This window comes from Trachemys scripta, chromosome 1 (genome assembly GCF_013100865.1).
Source record: "Trachemys scripta elegans isolate TJP31775 chromosome 1, CAS_Tse_1.0, whole genome shotgun sequence".
In the NCBI taxonomy this organism is placed as follows: domain Eukaryota; kingdom Metazoa; phylum Chordata; order Testudines; family Emydidae; genus Trachemys; species Trachemys scripta.
Window position 1 is genome coordinate 273,164,276 of NC_048298.1, and position 6,000 is coordinate 273,170,275.

Consider the following 6,000-nt stretch of genomic DNA (forward strand, 5'->3'; position numbering starts at 1 on the left):
GCAACCAAGGCTTTTGTATGCCTTGAGGAGGTTTTCCACCAACAACCTGTAGTTGTCTGCCTTGTTGTTTCCGAGAAAATGTATTGCCACTAACTGGAAGGCTTTCCATGCCATCTTTTCCTTGCCATGCAGTGCATGGTTAAATGCATCATCTCAAAGAAGTTGATGAATCTGAGGACCAACAAAGACACCTTCCTTTATCTTAGCTTCACTTAACCTTGGAAATTTTCCATGGAGGTACTTGAAAGCTGCTTGTGTTTTGTCAATGGCTTTGACAAAGTTCTTCATCAGACCCAGCTTGATGTGTAAAGGTGGTAACAAAATCTTCCTTGATTCAACAAGTGGTGGATGCTGAACACTTTTCCTCCCAGGCTCCAATGACTGTCGGAGTGGCCAATTTTTCTTGATGTAGTGGGAATCTCTTGAACGACTATCCCATTCGCAGAGAAAACAGCAGTACTTTGTGTATCCAGTCTGCAGACCAAGCAAGAGAGCAACAACCTTCAAATCGCCAAAAAGCTGCCAGTGATGTTGGTCATAATTTATGCACCTCAAAAGTTGTTTCATGTTGTCATAGGTTTCCTTCATATGGACTGCACAACCAACTGGAATTGATGGCAAAGCATTGCAATTATGCAGTAAAACAGCTTTAAGACTCGTCTTTGATGAATCAATGAACACTCTCCACTCATCTGGATCATGAACAATGTTGAGGGCTGCCATCACACCATCGATGTTGTTGCAGGCTACAAGATCACCTTCCATGAAGAAGAATAGGACAAGATCCTTTTTGACTGTCACGGAACATGGAAACCCTAACATCACCTGCCAGGAGATTCCACTGCTGTAGTCTGGAGCCCAACAGCTCTGCCTTACTCTTGGGTAGTTCCAAATCCCTGACAAGGTCATTCAGTTCACCTTGTGTTATGAGGTGTGGTTCAGAGGAGGAGGATGGGAGAAAATGTGGGTCCTGTGACATTGATGGTTCAGGACCAGAAGTTTCATCCTCTTCCTCTTCCTCGTCTGACTCAAGTGAGAATGATTCTGGTGCATCAGGAACTGGCAGTCCTTATGCGTGGGGTACTGGGCGTATAGCTGATGGAATGTTTGGATAATGCAGAGTCCACTTTTTCTTCTTTGACACACCTTTCCCAACTGGAGGCACCATGCAGAAGTAACAATTGCTGGTATGATCTGTTGGCTCTCTCCAAATCATTGGTACTGCAAAAGGCATAGATTTCCTTTTCCTGTTCAACCACTGGCCAAGATAAGTTGCACAAGTGTTGCAGCATATGTGTGGGGCCCACCTCTTGTCCGGATCTCCAATTTTGCAGCCAAAATAAAGGTGATAGGCTTTCTTAACCATAGTGGTTATACTGCGCTTTTGTGATGCAAAAGTCACTTCACCACAAACATAGCAGAAGTTATCTGCACTGTTCACACAAGTACGAGGCATCTCTGCTCACTTTGGCTAAACAGAAATGTGTCCCTTTGCAAAATCAAACACTGAAAAATAAGAGAGCATGACACTGTATGATTTCTAGAGCTGATATAGGGCAATTTGTTCAGCAGAGTGATGAAAGCTTCGTTATGATTGCATCATCCATGACTTCTAGGAATAACATGATGCAATTCATATCATGTATGATGCAATACCAGCTTCAGATTGCATCATTCATTGTTTTGGCTAAAAAGCAAGTACTGTCCAAACCCAGTCATAGATTTATTCATAGATCTAGTCAAGGGTGTATTTTAGTCATTTCTGGTTTAGATTGAGATCCCTTTATAACTCACTTATCCTCCGCCATTCCCAAGTCAAGGGTCGTATATACTGACCCCATAGCATATCTTGAAAACTAGAGCCAATCAACAGTTTTAAGCATCATTTTCATTCTCAGTGACCCAGAATTAGTAAAGTTTGACTACATTTATTTCAGAATCATTTTGGCTGTAGAGCAGTGATATCAGATAATTACTAAATACTAATAATACATTATAAACATTTTCTTTTATATGTATAAAATAGTGTTGTTCCTACTTCTGGCTCCGGGCATCTCTCTACAGATTCATTGAACTTAAGGCCAGACCTTTGGCTGAGTAACTGAAGTCCTCAAATCATGATTTAAAGACTTCATGTTATGAAGAATCCATCATTTGCACTAGTTAAAACCCGTCCCATGCTGCAGAGGAAGACAACAAATCCCAGAGTCTCTGCCAATCTGATAGGGGAAAATTCCTTCCCAATCCCAAATATGGCCGTCAGTTTGTTGCTGAGCATTTCAGCAAAACATAACAGTCAGAAACCAGGAAAGAATTCTCTGTAGTAACTCGGAGCCCTCCCCATTTAGTATCCCATCACCGGCCATTGGGAATATTTGACACTAGCTATGGCCAGCTTTAGGCTGATTCCCCTGAATTGAGCCCCGTGCCTAAGAGGGCCCCGTGCGCAGTGATGAGCTGGAGTCGGTTCCCAAGCTCCGGCAGCTGTCTGCCCCGCCCCTGGCCCCAGCTCACCTTCCTCTCCTCCCCTGAACACTCTGCCCCCCTTCTCCTCCCCCTCCCCTGCTTCCCGTGAATCAGATGTTCATGTGGGAGGCCTGGAAACAAGCAGCAGCAGGTAAGCTTGGGCAGGGGGGTGTGAGGAGCACTCCTGGGAGGCGCGGCGCGGCCCAGTCCGGCTCTGGCCGAGTGGCTCTGGCCTGGCCCCGGCCCGGACTCTGGCCGGGCAGCGAGGCTCCGGCTCCGGGTGGCACAGCTCCGGCCCCGGCCAGGCGGTGCAGCTCCGACCCAGGCCCCGGGCCCGGCCCATCTCCGGCAGGGGTAAGTGACATGGTAAGAGGCCGGGTGCGGGGGTGGGTTGGATAAGGCAGGGGCAGGGAGTCCCGGGGACAGGGAGTGGGTAGGGAGGGTTGGATAGGGCAGAGGTTCTGGGGGGGGGGTAGTCAGGGGATGGGGAACGGGGAGGGTTAGGTAGGCGTGGGAGTTCTGGGGGTCTGTCGGGTTGGTGGTGGATGGGGTCGGGGCAGTCAGGGGACAGGGAGCAGGGCGAGTTGGGTAGGGGGTGGGGTTCTGGGGGGCAGTTAGTTTGGGGGGTCTTGGGAAGGAGTGGTCGGGGACAAGGAGTGGGGGGGGGTGCAGTCAGGGGCAGGACATGGGGGGGGTTGGATGGGGAGTGGGATGTACTCACCAGGTGGTTCCCTACCAGGTCTTCAGCGGCAGGTCCTTCAGTGCCACGGAAGACCCAGAGCGAAGACCCAGAGCATCGCCGGGTAAGTCATCCCTGCTGGGGCCCCGTCAAATCGGGCCCCGCACTTCCTAAAGCCATCCCTGCCACTAGCAGTTACAGATCAGCTATATACCTTTCTAGGCAGTCTATCATACCATACCATCCATAAACTTACCAAGTGCAGTCTTGAAGCCAGTTTTGTTACCCGGGGTTCTTTCAACCCAAAGCTCTTGGTAACTTTTACTCTGTGTGAGGTGGTGTCAGGAAATAAATCAAGGGAGACATGACTGTCTGACCAATAGACGGCTGGCACAAACAGGGCAACACAAAAGTGCTTTCACTTAAAGGTAAACTTTACTTAGTCTCAAGCACTTACACACATCCGCAACAGGTTAGTAAAACACCCCAACCTTTGATAATTACTGAAGCTGAGTGTGGCTCTCGAGTGGCACAGCGACAGTCTTCCGATAGCCACTCTTCCATCTGCCGGTGGGGACCACAAGGTGCGTCCAGAGTGAGAGTCCCTTTACAGTCCCTCCTGGAGAGTCCAACTACCTAAATTTTTTCCCTCTTATTTATACATTAGTTAATACAATGACATTTCACTTAAAGAAAACTTGTAAAGCACACAGTTTCAAGCAAGAGGTTTCCTTTTGATCATCAATTAACATTCCTGGGGGCACATATAGACAAGCTTCCTGTTTTTCTAAAATGCATACATCAGCAGTTTTAACACAATTCTTATCAGTTAGGATGCGGGGTCAAGCTGCCCTTTCTGTGGCACCCAAAACCCTCTCCCCTCCTGCCTTGGTTATGCTAAGGCTGCTGCATGGCCAATTTATGGCCTGCTGACTTGACTACCTTTAGCAATAAGCCATAGTGGTTTCAGGCACTTTACCGGTTTGCCAAAATCTCCCCATACAGTTGCCCTCAGTGCACCCCTTGGAAGCTGTTCCAGAACTTCACTCCTCTGATGGTTAGAATCCTTCATCTAATTTAAAGCCTAAATTTGTTGATGGCCAGTTTATATCCATTTGTTCTTGTGTCAACATTGGTGTTTAGCTGTTAACCTAAATAACTCCTCTCCCTCCCTGGTATTTATAGAGAGCAATCATATCTCCCCACAGCCTTTGTTTTGGTTAGGCTAAACAAGCCAAGCTCTTTGAATCTCCTCTCATAAGATAGGTTTTCATAGACTCATAGACTTTAAGGTCAGAAGTGACCATTATGATCATCCAATATGACCTCCTGCACAACGCAGGCCACAGAATCTCACCCACCCACTCCTATAACAAACCCCTAACCTATGTCTGAGTTACTGAAGTCCTCAAATCGTGTTTTAAAAACCTCAAGGTGCAGAGAATCCTCCAGCAAGTGACCCATGCCCCACGCTGCAGAGGAAGGCGAAAAACCTCCAGGGCCTCTGCCAATCTGCCCTGGAGGAAAATTCCTTCCCAACCCCAAATATGGTGATCAGTTAAACCTTGAGCATGTGGGCAAGACTCACCAGCCAGCACCCAGGAAAGAATTCTCTGTAGTAACTCAGATCCCACCCCATCTAACATCTTTCCATTCCTCAGATCATCCTAGTAGCCCTTCTCTGCACTTGTTCCAATTTGAATTCATCTTTCCTAAACATGGGAAACCAGAATTGCACACAGTACTCCAGATGACCTTGTATAGTGGTACTCTACTGGAAATACCTCGCCTTATTTAGAAAGTATACACTAAAGCAGTGCAAATAGAATAAAATACACAAGATACACAGAATACACAGACTATACAGCAGTTACAATGTAATACTTAAGATACATAGAGACCCTTCATACATACATATAAAGCCTTACTACAATACTGTACTAAACCTCTTACAATGTAAGATGCAAAACTTCTATACATATCTATAAATGAACACTATAACATTACACATCAATGAAGCATCTACTATTTAACACTGACATCCTGTGAGCGCTGACCAGAAGATCACAAAATGGGTGGGGTGGATTGCACTTAAACACAGGTATGCAGCTTTATTTACAGGCACACCCAAACATTCTAAAAAACGAACAGAAAATCAGACTTACACTCTGTCTTCTTGAGTCATCTGTACCATTTAGGTCCTTTTGATCTGTCTACTGCTCTCCTGTGTCTGCTTTCCTCTTTTCATTGCTGGTGCTATTCTTCTGTATGTACTCTGTTGTCTTCTTGCTCTGCTGTCTTCCTCTGCTGCTATCTTCTTTGCTTCCTTGCACCCACACAGAAGCTTGCTGGCTGTCAGCCTTATATTCAGTTTCTGCCCTTCTCAGATTGGTTGCTCTCTCAAGTTCAATGATGAGCATGGATCCTTCCTGTGTTGGTGGCAACTGCTCAGCCAAATAATCTTGCCTGTCACTCGAGCTGAACCTCCTTCTTACCCCTCCCTTCAGGTATTTTGGAGTGAGCTGAGTCATACCCGATGAACTTTATTTCACCCCTATTTCTTATCTGTTATTGGTTGATTTGATCTGAGTCCTCCATTTTGCATTTTCAGCTCTGAACTAACATTATTTATCCCTTATCTAAAGCCTTAATTCTAAAACTAACTACTATTTTATAAAAGCTAAAGCACTATGATACTGTCACTACCTTTGTTATGCTAACTGGGGGAGATAAGTTTTTCAGGATGTTTCACTCCCTCTCCACCCCCCTCTCAGCTGTATGCATGTCTCTGTCCTGGGTGCTGCAAATTTGTAAGCAGGATCAGAGCAGCGTAAAAGAAACAGACAAAATACCTT

At 46.1% G+C, this 6,000-nt stretch overlaps 1 long non-coding RNA gene across 1 annotated transcript in view; it reads right to left on the reverse strand.

Moving 5' to 3' along the window:
• The window catches only part of LOC117871548, a 45,323-nt gene extending 39,746 nt beyond the window's left edge, over positions 1-5,577 (reverse strand). Inside the window, exon 1 of the long non-coding RNA XR_004644272.1 lies at positions 5,311-5,577. This is a non-coding gene — a long non-coding RNA (uncharacterized LOC117871548). The remainder of the gene's footprint in view (positions 1-5,310) is intronic.
• Between the last annotated feature and the right edge of the window lie 423 nt (positions 5,578-6,000).